Raw genomic sequence first — 13,977 nt, forward strand, 5'->3', positions numbered from 1 at the left:
TAAAATATATTACATTTAGTTATTAAAAATTATAGTTACTTTGATTAATTTTTATTATTAATCATCACTTTTAAAACTGTTTTTAAATTGACATAAGCAAATGGATTCTCATTTCATTATGTTTTGGAAAACAACTTTGAGAACTGTATTACAAAACAGTTTTAAAAAATAAGAAATAAAAACAGAAACTAAACATGCCCATAATCCCCTGTTTTACTGCTCTATTTCATCTTGTAGGAAACTATTTGAATAAATAATGTTTTGTTTTACTCTTCGAATTCCTATAAAATGTATCATCCTCTAATGCATATTAAATTTACTTTAAATGTAAGCGTCTCACTTTTTACAATCTTTTGCCTATCGGTGGTCATATAAATGATTTATATTAAATATAAATTGTTTACATTTAAACAAATATCAATGAGTTACATAAATAAAAAAAATTGAGACCATCTCAAGCAAATAATTCTTGGCTTTTATCCAATATGGACTGTTGCGCAGGGCTAAAATGAAAAAAACAAGAAGAAGAAGAAGAAGAAGAAGACAACTTCTAATGATCGCCATACGTATGGCTTTTTTCTAGGTAAAATTACTGGGTCTGCACACATACCTTTTCCAGACACAGTGAAACTAAACTTTCCACTTCATTTGACGAGGCATAATTTCCAGTAGCAGTTGCAGTGACTTCAACTGTAGCTTTCATCTTAGGCAAGTATTTTGACCATAAAAGAGAGATACAGAAGATGTTGTAGAGAAATATAGAAGAAAAATATAGAAATAAAGAAAATATAGAAGAGGTTGCTATGTCAAAATACCCAAGAAATAAAGAGAAAAGGAAGAGGTTGCAGCACGTAAAGGAAGAAGATGAAACGGCTAGAAAAGGGCGCGAAAAGAATGCTGAGGCGGTGGGAAAAAAATAGACTTTAAAGAATATGATTTTTTTCCCCGAAAAATAGTCAATATTTTTTATAATAGAAAAAGTTTGAGTGTTTTTACATATAATAAAGTTTCCTATGCACCCTTTTCTTCCCAATCATTTGATGAAATGAATTGACAAGATGAGGCAACTTCCCATCTACTCTATCATTCCTATTGTACTTGATTCATATCCTAATTATATTTAAGCCAATTGATTCGAACTCATAGTCTTTATAGATTAAAAATCATATTTTCTAGCAAACTTTAACTTCATAACTGAAGAAAATGCAAGAGAAAAGATAATAAACACTTAAAGAACTTATCTCTAGTGTTTATAAGCTTCAAATACCTCTTAAAAGGTGACCCAATGCTTGCCCTAGCAAAGCTCTCAAGTTCTCTTTGTTTTTTCCTTCTCTTTCTCTATTTTTCGAATTATAGAACACTTTTATTATTATAAAAAATCAGCCATATGTTGAGGCGCCTATCACGCATGTTACGGCATGTGGTACTGAGGGGTCTGCTTCACATTTTGGTGGCTCATGTGCTGTGGCATCTTATGCACTCACTACAGTATATAGCATAAAGCCATTTCTTCTTGTTTTTCTCCAATTTCAAAGTTGGGGTGGACCAAAATCACTTTCGACTTAATTCTAGAATTGAAATCACCATCCAAAACATCCATTAGTTTTCTGTAACCACCACCACGTTTATTTACTCAAGTAACCTCAATTTAACTCATCTAGTCAGGGGCTAATTTTCTTGAATGTTGCAATTTACCTATATATTGATAAACATAAAAATCCATGAGTGACTTTGGCAAATTTTCAAGTGATTATTATATATTCATAAGTATTTTTTGAAAGTTTTATTAGTGAATTTTTTCATTTTAGTAAAAAAAAATTCCGAAGTGTGGATCTTAACTTTTTCAATTAAGATTAACCATAATTCCAACCCATCATAATTTCAATAGTACCTTTTTTTTATTTGTTAAGTGAGGGTAATTTTATAAACTTATATATATTTTTAATTTTAAGTAGAAACTATGGTCCATAATTGAGATTTTAATAACTCAAGGTCCTTGATTGTAATTAATAATTTTATGGGGGTCTTGATTGTCATTATTCCTTTTGATTAAGCTTTTGTTTCTATATGTTGGAGACCAACTCTAGCCCAAAAAAAAGAAAGAAAGAAAGAAAGAAATTTGCAGGCCAACATTATCTTCCCAATTACCCGCTTCCACTTACAAACAACAATCTTTTTCTTTGTTTAAACTTGTGCGTTTTTTTTTTTTTTTTGTATCGATTTTGAGATCGCATATTTGAAGTCTGAACAAATCATGAACTAGTAAAATATACTGGTTTTTATATTTTGGTAAATTATGTGTAGTAATCCCTTGAAAAAATAAATTGGAAAAGAAAGCTTTGTGATATTTTTAACGATGGACAGAAAACTTTAAAAAATACATCTTATTACATCGTTGGGGAGGGTGCGCATGAAAAGGCTTTTTTTTTTTTTTTTTTGGTTAAACCTGAGAACAAGCGCTAAAGGAAAAAAAAATACATATAGATCCCATGTAAAAAAAATTAATTAACACAAATTTATTTACAATTAAATTAAGATCATTGACAATACATTAACTTTAGTTCATTTGTTAATGAATTTTGTGGTGATTAATATTTTTATGTGGGACATCAACGTAATTCTCCTTAAAAAAAAACATATATAGTGTTAATGTGTTTATATATATATATATCAAATGACGAAAAAATTGAAATAAAAATATAAACACTTCCTGGCATCTAATTTATAAAACAATTTTGATCAAATAAGATAAATTAAGAAGAATGATTAAAATTAGTTGGCAGTATTATTTTTTTGGAAAAATTATCCCAACATTCCAGGAATTAACCTAAATTAAATTAAAGTTATTAAATAATACGTGGGCTCTCTTTTTCACATATATAAAGTAAAAAACCTTATTTTCAATAAATGCTTGATGCATTTGGTAAAATAGCCTACATTATAGACCACGACATTTAAAATATATATATATATATATATATATAATAAGGGGTTATAATGGAAATGGGAGCAGCAGGCGCTGAGCCTAAAAATTAAATATATATTATATATTACATATAAAAAGGTCATTTATGAGGCACATAACGGCGGGCGCAAAATTGTGACGAGGACGCACGAATTGGTGTTCTGGTGATATTCATCAATCTTAATTATTAGACTTGTAAATATCATCTTCCTCTAATGCCCCGCAATATCATACGAAGATCATTTTCATGCATACATTGCATGCTTCGTATACTTGCCACGTTAACTGTAGCAGGGCACTGGTTTCAATTAGTAGGTCCGTTCTCTCTCTTTTCCGTCTTTCTCAGAGTACAAGTGCATTGTATGTATTCGTAGGAGAAAGGGAAGGATGTGGCTTCATGCACTAATTCTTGATTATTCCCAATAATGACACTTCACCACTCAATTTGTCTGTTCATCTGTAATGCATATACTACAAGTTATATATATATATATATATATATAGATCATAAGGTAGGCGAGTAATGTGTGTGTCAAACATATCTTTCATGATTAGAATTGTGTTATCAATGAAGCTCTCTTGCGGTGGCCGAGAAAAGGTGGTTGATGCATTTCATTTACCTGCTGCCACCATGAGGGCTTAAGTATAACGTGCACGCGTGCTCGTTCCCAGCCAAGAACTTCGCATTCATGGAAGTGCATAGGTGGAGAGTAGATTCATCGGACAGACACCAAATATATATTTAACATCAATCTTCACACGCAATTAGCTGCCACCACGCCTTCTGTCATCTTCTCCAATGCCTCCCTCGCAATTGTATCTGCCCTTCCGGTCACTGCCTTCCTCTGATGTCTTACCACCCCTCCAGAACAATCCTTCCTTTTCTATTATTCTGCATTAACTATTCATTAATTATTCGGAACAATTTCAATTACAATCTCTCTGTTAGGCTTTGTAACGAAAGATCTTGATCTTCACTAATGACTGCCGAACATGCATGGGACTTGCATTCTGCAGATTTTTTTTTTGGAATTGAGACAAGGGATTGAGCTTTGCGTGTGCGTATGGATATGGCACCCCTGTGAGGCACATAAATCAACTTTTTTAAATATAAATATAAATTTTAAAGATACTCTTCATTTAATATTTAATTTATGGAATGATATTAAAAATGAATAATATATGGATGTAATAATGCTTGAGCTAAAGTATAATTTTTTCTTTCAAGTCTAACTATTTCTGCAAAAATAATTAATTTTGGCCGAAGTATACCAAGGTCTTTTATAAAGAAAAAAGTTACAGAGCCATAACAAAACAATCACTTTGTGGCTCGTGCCTACAAAATGAAAAGCAATCACACACATACTAGTATAAATAATAAACACATCTCAACACATAATTTTTCACAAAACTTCAACAAATTCAAATTTCAATCAATCTAAAAGTTTCTCAAATGTTTCAATACTTGGTTTGATTAAACCAAACACATTTTCCTTTAACAAATTCAACACAGTACCCTTAATATGCCACACATTCAGCAAAGAATGCTAAAGTTCTAAAAAAAAAAAAGAAAGAGTGACAGGTCCTAGCAAAACAATAGCAATTGCACATTAATGCTTTTTTTTTTAATTTTTCATCTTTTATTTTTAGTAATGTCTTTTTTATTATTTTCAATATCATGTTCGCTCTCATCATGCAAGTCTTGCATGTTTTTCTATCTTGACTTCTTTATTCGTTTTATTAGGTCCTAGCAAAACAATAGCAATTGCACATTAATGCTTTTTTTTTAATTTTTCATCTTTTATTTTTAGTAATGTCTTTTTTATTATTTTCAATATCATGTTCGCTCTCATCATGCAAGTCTTGCATGTTTTTCTATCTTGACTTCTTTATTCGTTTTATTTTTAAGCACTTATATTTAAAAAAATTAAGATAAAAGACCTTAGAAACACATTGTTTAATTTATAAGTAAGGTAAATCACACATTTTGAGGACACATTCTTTTAGCACACCCATGTAAAACCACCAAACAAGTTATATTAAAAAAGCATTATTAATAAAACTTTAATTATTAGGGGCTTTTGTGTAACAATACAGTTCCCAACCCTTTAAGCTAGCAAATGTAGTGCTAGCACGTGCCCCTTTATAAGCTCATTTCTCAACCCATCAAAGAAATCTTTTAAAATTCTTTCATAAATCGAGCCCCTAACCTCTCCTACTTTAGTGAAGTTGGGGCCAACCTTAGCACCATCAGATCACTTGATTATGTATTTTTTGTGTCACTGATCTGTAATATTATATCATTGATATATGACTGTATATCAATTATAAATAAATTTATATCTGATTGTCTGATTATGTTAATATATGATAGTATTATGTATCACTGATATATAAACCATATCAACAAAAACTTATCAATTTATTTATTATTGTATATATCAATGATGTAGTATTTCAAATTAGTAATGGAATTTCTTTTTTTTTGAGCAAAATAATGGGAATTTCCTCTTTAATATCTAATGTTCTCTTTGTAATGTTTGGAAAAAATAGAGGAGAGAGAAAAAAATGCTTTGCGATAAAGATAATGATCTAGGAAAATCAATCAAACATTTGATGAAAAAAATCACTATATGAGAGATGAATATGATGATCCAAAAAAGTTAGATCAAAAAATTTGATAAAAAAATATTTAAAAATGATAAATCAAAAAGGGAGCACATATAATACGATTTTTGATGATGAAAATGAAAGATACAATCAGTTAAAGATAGTAAATGAGATATATTTTGTTTTAATAATAAATTTATTTGAGGATAAAAAAGAAAAACACATCTAATTAATTTTATGAAAAAATATTTAAAAATTTCATCCATAGTTTATAAAAGTTTTATTTTTTTTAAGCGATCAAATTTTTATCAAAAATATGTATATTTAAAATACCGAATTTATCACAAATATCTTCTAATTTGGTGCGACCGAGTGGTATATACTACCCAGGTGTTTTATAATTTTTAAAAATAATTTAATTTTAATTAGAGGGATATGAGTCTAGCGCAGGTTAGGATAGTTGTCGCATCTCTGGGGGCCTCTTGACTTTTTTGTCCTTGTTCTCGTAATTAATTTGGGCGTTAAACTTCTTAAATGAAATGATAATTGTTAGTGAGAATTTGGCTAAAATCCATCAAACCCTCCTAGATTTTGATACATTTACATATAATTTTTCTTACTTTTAAGTATTTAAAATTAATCCTCATAATATTTAATTTTATTTTTCAAAACTCCTATAATTAATTAACTATTATTTTATTAATGTATTTATGATCATGTTAGATTAATGCAATGTATATGACATATGACATGAAAAAATATTTTTTATTTTTTTAACATAATTTAAGGATAGATAAAATTATAATTTTTACTTTTAACACACATGAAGATACTCTTCTTTTTGTAACTAAGCAACATTGTTTTCATTATTCACAGGTAACACAATTTAAAAGAAAATTTATAATTTTATTATTCTTCATCAATTAAAATAGCCTTTTATATTAAATGAATAAATAATATTTAAAAATTATTATTGATAAAAATTTATCCTTCAACGCAAAAAACTATGATATTTTACAAGTTGTCATTGAGTGACATTGTTCATATTATTCATTAATGATACAATTTAAGAAAAAAAATTATAACTTCTTATTCTTTATCAATTAAAATAGTATTTTATATTAAAAAATTAGAAAAATATATATAAACTATCATTCATAAAAGCCATATAAATTTGTTATTTACTTTTTTATCTTTTTTATATTCTTATTTGTTTGTAGTTGTTGTTTTCTTCTTTGAATAAATTTTTAAGTACTTATTCAAACAAATAAAAAAATTGTTACGGGTATGTCACAAATGAAATGTGTGCAACTTTATAGTAAGATATATATATATATATATATTTGTCATTGGTGGTTTTTGTCGATTCTGTTATATATGTTAAAGGATAATTTTTTATTTATATAATTCTTACTAATGACAGCTTTTAAATATTTTTTTCATTTGTTTAATATAAAATGCTGCTTTAATTGATAATGAATAATAAAATTATATTTTTTTTCTTAAATTATGTTACTCGTAAATAATGAGGACAATATCGTTCAACTAAAAAAAATGAGAACATTGTCATGTATATTAAAAGTAAAAATCACAATTTTATCCCTTCTTAAATTGTGTTAAAAAATAATAAAAAATATTTTTCATATCATATACCAAGTGTATTGCATTAATATAGCATGACAGTAATTGTAATAATAAAATAATAATTAATTGATTAGAAGGGTGTTTGAAAAATAAAATTAAAAATAAAAAGTTATTTTAAACACTAAAAAGTAAATGAAATTATAACAATTGTTTTAAAATTTATAAAATTTTATATATTTTAACCTATAATTTATAAAACCTATTATCGGACTCTGCGTTATGTGCCAGTGCCGGCCCGTCAAAATCATTTCAAGAAGCCATGTCCTCTCAATTCATTTCAAGCTCTTTGACTAATTTGGTTAGGAGAGTTCCCATATTTGGAACCTCGCATAACTTATTTAAATTAATAGTGGCAGTATACAGCAGCAGTGACTATTCTATAATTTTCGCCCAAGAGAACCTAAAGGATGTTAAGGGAATAGCTGTTCTTTAAATTTAGCTAAATAATAGCTTATTGAAAACAAATAATACATTCTCCACATTGTTTTCTGAATTAAAAAATAAAACTTAGTACATTTAGTAAAATAAACTTAATTATAATTTCTTAATAAAGAAGAAAGTCCCGTAGTTATAAACCAAAAGGGCAAAACAAATAACGGAGTAATTCTTATACAAAAACGCAATTTTTTTAAATTCAAGAAAAAAGAATCTTAATTCATAAAACAAAGTTGAATTAGAATTGCAACTTTTTTTTCCCCCTAATTTTCCAGGGACATAGTAACATGTTGTCGGCGGGGGGCAGCGGCCGATGCGAATGCAAGAAGAGATTGGGAGCTTTGGCTGGTATGGTAAGCCTCCATCAGTCTCCTCTTGAGTGACACGTGTAACTCCTTTGAATGTGCTGTGGGCCCACGCTCTCAGAATTTAGCTGTCTCGCATTTATTGGCTCGTTTATGACTCCTCCGTCCTCCCATGCTTCTTTTTTACCTCCTAAAATTTAAGAATAACTTCTTTTCACCAAAATAATAATTACTTTCTTTAATTTATTTACAAATTATTTCAATTAATTTTATTAATATTAATAATAAAAAATATAAAAAATAAAAGTAGGTGAAATTTTAAATACAATTTTTAAATAAAAAAAAATTAATCATATAATATTATTTATTTATTTTTTAAAAGTAATTTAAAATTTTGGTTTAAAACAAAACAATCTCATCAAAAATAATTTATAAAATAAATTAAATTATATTTTTAAAAAGTAACTTATATATTAATTTAGAAGAGTACTCTATCGATTTAAAATATAAATATTTTTTTAATTAATTTTAATTTAAATATAAATAATTTAAAATATGAATTTTTTTTTTTTTTATTTCCTATATTTATTAATCTTCATCTTCATTTTGATAAAAAATTATCTCTCATTTATTATGAATATAAAATATATCAATAGTTGTAATTAAAAATAAAAAATATTTTTATAAAATAAGATTTTATGAATATGCAATTTTCTTAAAAAATTATTTATATTTCTTCTGATTAAGCTTTCTTTAACACGTTTGTCAGATACGGGCCCTCGTATGTAATTTCCCCGCCCCTCCCCTGGTCTCCGTCCAAGCCGTCATGCTCCAAGTCTCCCTTTCCATCTCACGGCGCGTTCCTGTCTTTTCCCCTCGGTGACACAAATTAGTCACTATAATTATTACACTGCCGCTCGTTTTTTCGCCGGCTGTTCCAGGCAAGAGTGTTCGCTGATCATCCGCCAGATCAATCGCCGCATTATTTTTACATTAATTTCAGGCGTTCCCATTTTTTTTTTTCGGTGTGGTTTCCCGAATTGGAAAATTTTATCCGATTTCGTGACGTTTCTATTTGGGTAAGCGCTTGGGTTTTATGCTAACAGGTTGCTTCTTTGTCGCTGGTGACCCAAGGCCTGCGTGCGTTATTGCTTCTGAGAATTTAGGTCTCTGGTGCTTCCTTAACCGATGTACCGATGTGTTTAGTTTCGCGGAATTTGTGCGGGTATTATTAGCGGTTAAAGGCTGTCTTACCTGTGTAGATTTTGTCTCCTTCCATTTTCTATGAGTTCAGATCTTGGCGATACCGACTGTTATAAGCTGGAGGCGGCAAAAAAGGAAACAAGTTTTTTCAGATTTAGGCCACATTTAGGGTTTCCCCATTTCATCCCACCTTTTTCTTTTCAAGCTTTGCATTGATCGAATTGGGTGAGCAATCGAATCCTTGATGTTGTTGTATAAAGAATGAAGGCCGATACATAGGCTGAGTGGTTGTTAATGCGCGGGGTGGATGAGCGTGAAAGCATTGGTCTGAGTGAAGCAGGGTTGAGGGGAATGAGAATAAGTTCGTAGAGCAGAGAACTAAGCATTGTGAAGGCTGATGGGCTTGGCGAGAGTAGGGTTGAGAAGCTGAGAAATTCGATGACAGTATCCCAAGGTCGAGAATGAAACTATGGCTGATACGTGCCACAACGTCGGTTTTGCTATGGACATGTATTGTCCAGTTAACTGCTTTGGGATATGTGGGGCCTAGAGTCTTGAAAGGTGGCCGTCTTGTTTTACTCAGGAGTCTGCGATCAGGGTTTTGGATATCGAGTTGCCTGCTGCGCGCCCAAGAGTTCTTCCACCAAGAGTGAGTTTTCTCTGCCTATCATCATTTTCACGCTGGACTTAATCGTGCCTGACAAGACGCTTGTGTACTGAACTGAAATCCATTTCGATCGTTTGTATTAATTCTTATTTTGTATCCCAGCAATCATTCAGCCGATTTCTTTAGTTTTCAAATTTTATTTGCAGTTGGGATGAACGTAATGTTAAAATAATTTTTATTGGTATTTTAATCTCTAGGCTCCTCTTATGCCCTCGATAAATCGACCTGCACGAATGGACTAATTTCACATGGTTACTTTTGAACGATATTGGATCTTCAGTCATTTCATTCTTCGTGTTACTTTTCTCGATGCATTATCTGATTTCTTCTTGATAACCTACTTATCATCAGGAGTTTATAAAAACAACGGGTACCTGATGGTCTCATGCAATGGAGGACTGAACCAAATGAGAGCAGCGGGAGTAGTTGATACATGTGTTTGGCATATGCCTTTCCCCCGTTCTTGTTAGTACAACTAGCTAGATATAGCCTCCCACTCTTTCCATCTGCGTCCTGAATGTCTAATATGCATGATGTACAGATTGTGACATGGTAACCATTGCAAGATATAAATGTCACACTTATAGTCCCTGAACTGGATAGACCTCCTTCTGGGCTGATCCCAGGTGTATCCTCGATTCTATCTTGGTTTATGCTCTATCAAAAGCATTATCAGTTTGCATTGGTGAAACTGGAATCTCATCTCTAAATGACTGTTTACTGCGTTTTGTGTTGCAGTGAGTTCCAAGACATTTTTGATTTGGATCATTTCATTACATCCTTGAGAGATGAGGTGCGAATATTGAAAGAGTTGCCCCCTAGAGTCAAGCGGAAAGTGGAACAAGGGATGCTTTATAGTATGCCACCAGTTAGTTGGTCTGACATATCTTACTACAAGAACCAGGTCAGTATCAATTAATCTTTGGCCCACTAAGTTCAGAGATGATGACCTTGAAGCATGCCTTATCTTATAACTGTCTTACCTCACTTTGCAGCCTTTAAAATGATGCTTAATTTCTCCTTTACTAATTTAAATGATTGGAATTGTAATGTGTTTTGTTCAGATTCTGCCATTAATACAAAGGTATAAAGTTGTACATCTTATCGGACTGATGCTCGATTGGCCAAAATGGCCAACCTTTGGAGATTCAGAAGCTGCGTTGCCGGGTTAATTTCCATGCTCTGAGATTTACTTCTCAGATAGAAGAATTGGGCAGAAAGGTGATTAGGCTTCTGAGGCAAAAAGGACCCTTTCTGGTACTTCACCTGAGATATGAGATGGACATGCTGGCATTTTCGGGCTGCAATCAAGGTTGCAACAGAGAGGAGGTGGAAGAGTTGACAGGATGAGGTGATGTGATTTCTGCATTCTTTGGCCTGTGAATTTCAAATTTTTGCAGTCACAGTGGAGGATTGACAGCAGTTTCTCATCACTCAATCTATTGTGTACTAGCAGATATGCTTACCGTGGTGGAAAGAAAAAATCATCAATTCTGATTTGAAAAGGAAGGATGGTTTGTGTCCTTTAACACTGAGGAGACCGCCCTACACTTAGGGCTCTTGACGTTGACCAGAACATTCAAATCTACATTGCAGCTGGGAGATATACGGTGGTGAAAGGAGGATGCAAGCCTTGCAAGGGAATATCCAAAATTGGTAACTACAATGCTCACCCTAACCCTACTGTTTTGAATTTGGGATTCTTGTTCATGCCTTTCTTACTGTTTGTCTTTGGGCTTGTTGAAACAGGTCAGGAAGGAGACACTGCTTGAACCATCTGACCTTCAATCTTCCAAAATCATTCATCTCAGATGGCAGCACTGGATTATCTTGTCTCCTTGGAGAGTGATTTTTTGTCCCACATATGATGGAAACATGGCCAAAGTTGTTGAAGGCCATCGCAGGTACTTTTGCTAATTATTTGGTTTCACTAAATACATATTACTTGCTGTCCTTTTCTCTCTGATTTTTTTTTTTTTTGGGGACCGAAATCCTTTCTCTCTGATTGAACAATTTTCTTATTGTTTGATGTTCTCCTCATAATAGCAAACACTTGTTCTTATACTATATCTTCTCTGGAGATTTCCTGTGTTTCATCTAAATCTAGAGACTCTAATTCTATTTATCAAAACAAGACTCGCATCTTTTGTTAATGAGTGAAGGGATAAAAACTCCAAATGGGCAATTTCTTGTATTTTCATTAGTCAATATCATCTTAATCGTTATTATTGTCATTGCTATTACGATTGTTATCGTAGTCTCATTGTTAGGGTTATCATTAATGCTTCAGGTAAACTAGAATAACTTGCATCCTTCAATGCCTCCACAGATATCTTGGATTTAAGAAAACAATCCTATTGAACAGAAAGCTTCTAGTTGATTTGATAGATCAGTTCAACAATGGAATTCTGAACTGGGATGAATTCTCATCAGCTGTGAAGGAAGCTCATGCCTATCGCATGGGTAGCCCAGCTAAAAGGTTGGTTATTCCCGACAGGCCCAAAGAAGAGGAGTATTTCTATTCCAATCCGGAGGAATGTTTAGCAACATCCGATGAACGTTTGAGTAGTACGTGAGTAATGTGTTTGGAAGATGTTGAATTCGTGTTCTCTCTCCTGGTGGCACTCGGTTTTTTTACCAGATATTAAGAATGTTTTCTACAGAATTTTGGCGAAGACAACTTTTGTAACAAAGAGGCAGTCAATGGTGACTATCAGGGGGAACAGACTTGATGAAAAGCTCCTGAGGTTGAGCTAAGCAGCTGGGCAATACTTCATATGATATTTGTGCAAATAATTCATCCCATTCATGTATAGAAACTGCCCTGCCATTACAGGGTAAGAGCAGATCATACTATTTTGTACACGGAAGAAATACATACAAATTTGGACTCCTGCAACTGCGGTTCGTGGTTGAAAGCTTAATTCCTTGGTGCCTTTTTTCTTTCATAGATCCTTATATAAATTTTGTTTCATGTTTCTGCGTCGTCTTCATTTTTTCTTCACCACCATGGTCTATATTTTAAATTTGTGTTTGGGTAGATTATGCCCCCAGTTCTCGTTTTTGGCCTATTAATGAGGATGAGGGAATGACAGGTTGGATTATCAATTACTGATCACTTATTGTAGCTAACGATGTTGTATCACTTGTATATATTATATATATATATATATATTTTTTTTTTGGGTTCATTTTTAATTGGTAACTGCTGTCTTATTCATATTTTGAAAAAAGAGGAAAATCAATAAAAAAGCAAGTGGACCTATAATCATCTGGAGCTGAGTTCTAGATAGGTTTGTATTTGAAGTCTCTGTTGTGTGACAGCCAGACGACAGACGATCCTCATCCCCGTCAACGATAGGTAGAAATAGTCCGCTGGGTTTCTTGAGATGTACCATTGTATACCTTCATTAATGATATATGATCATGTGGATTGTTGGACGAATATGATTCGCATTTGCTGCGGGGGCCAAGTTGTATTCTTTATTTTTGAGAAGCGTTTTTTTCAATGAAGGAAATTTCATTTCAGTGCAACTTTCCCCCAAATCTCAATCATGAGAACTTTTTTATTTTTTTATTTTTGGTCCGGTTGGCATTTAGCTAGTCAATTTATAGAACTTATTTCAGAGAGAAACCAGAAAATAAGAATAAGAGAGGAAAACGGAGTAAATTATATTTATGATATCGTATATTCTGTGTCATGCAATGTGTGTGTTTTGCTGATACTGCAATTGCATTACACTCGTGAATATCTGTTGATCCCAGTAAAAGATTATAGCTGCTGAAGGGAAGAGGGACTCTCCTTTCTTTTCTTTTCTCTCCACTTCTCTCATCTCCACCCTTCATTATTTATTTTAAAAAAAAAACTATTTAATAAAATAATTTAAAGGGTGGAGATAGGAAAGTGGAGAAAAAAGAAGAGAAAAAAGGAGGGTCTCCTCTCCATATCTAAACCTCATTGTGCAGTAGGATCTGTGCGCCATATTTTCTGGTCACAAAATGATAAATCACTGGTTTGCTCGTTTTATGCGAACCGGCAAAACGCAATGGTTACTTTTAATTAAAGTGGTCTTCCTAGTTAAACTAATAAACGTGAATTTTTATATATTATTCATTATATAACAAAATTAATGTTGTTGACACCTAAA

The 13,977-nt window shown here is 31.8% G+C and overlaps 1 pseudogene; it reads left to right on the top strand.

The window, feature by feature from the left end:
• The first annotated feature begins 7,967 nt into the window (after positions 1-7,967).
• Positions 7,968-12,937, top strand: LOC129309033 (rhamnogalacturonan I rhamnosyltransferase 1-like; annotated as a pseudogene).
• Positions 12,938-13,977: the final 1,040 nt, after the last annotated feature.

Source organism: Prosopis cineraria, unplaced genomic scaffold, assembly GCF_029017545.1.
Source record: "Prosopis cineraria cultivar Desert tree isolate PC_DT_omini unplaced genomic scaffold, ASM2901754v1 PC4, whole genome shotgun sequence".
Taxonomy (NCBI): domain Eukaryota; kingdom Viridiplantae; phylum Streptophyta; class Magnoliopsida; order Fabales; family Fabaceae; genus Prosopis; species Prosopis cineraria.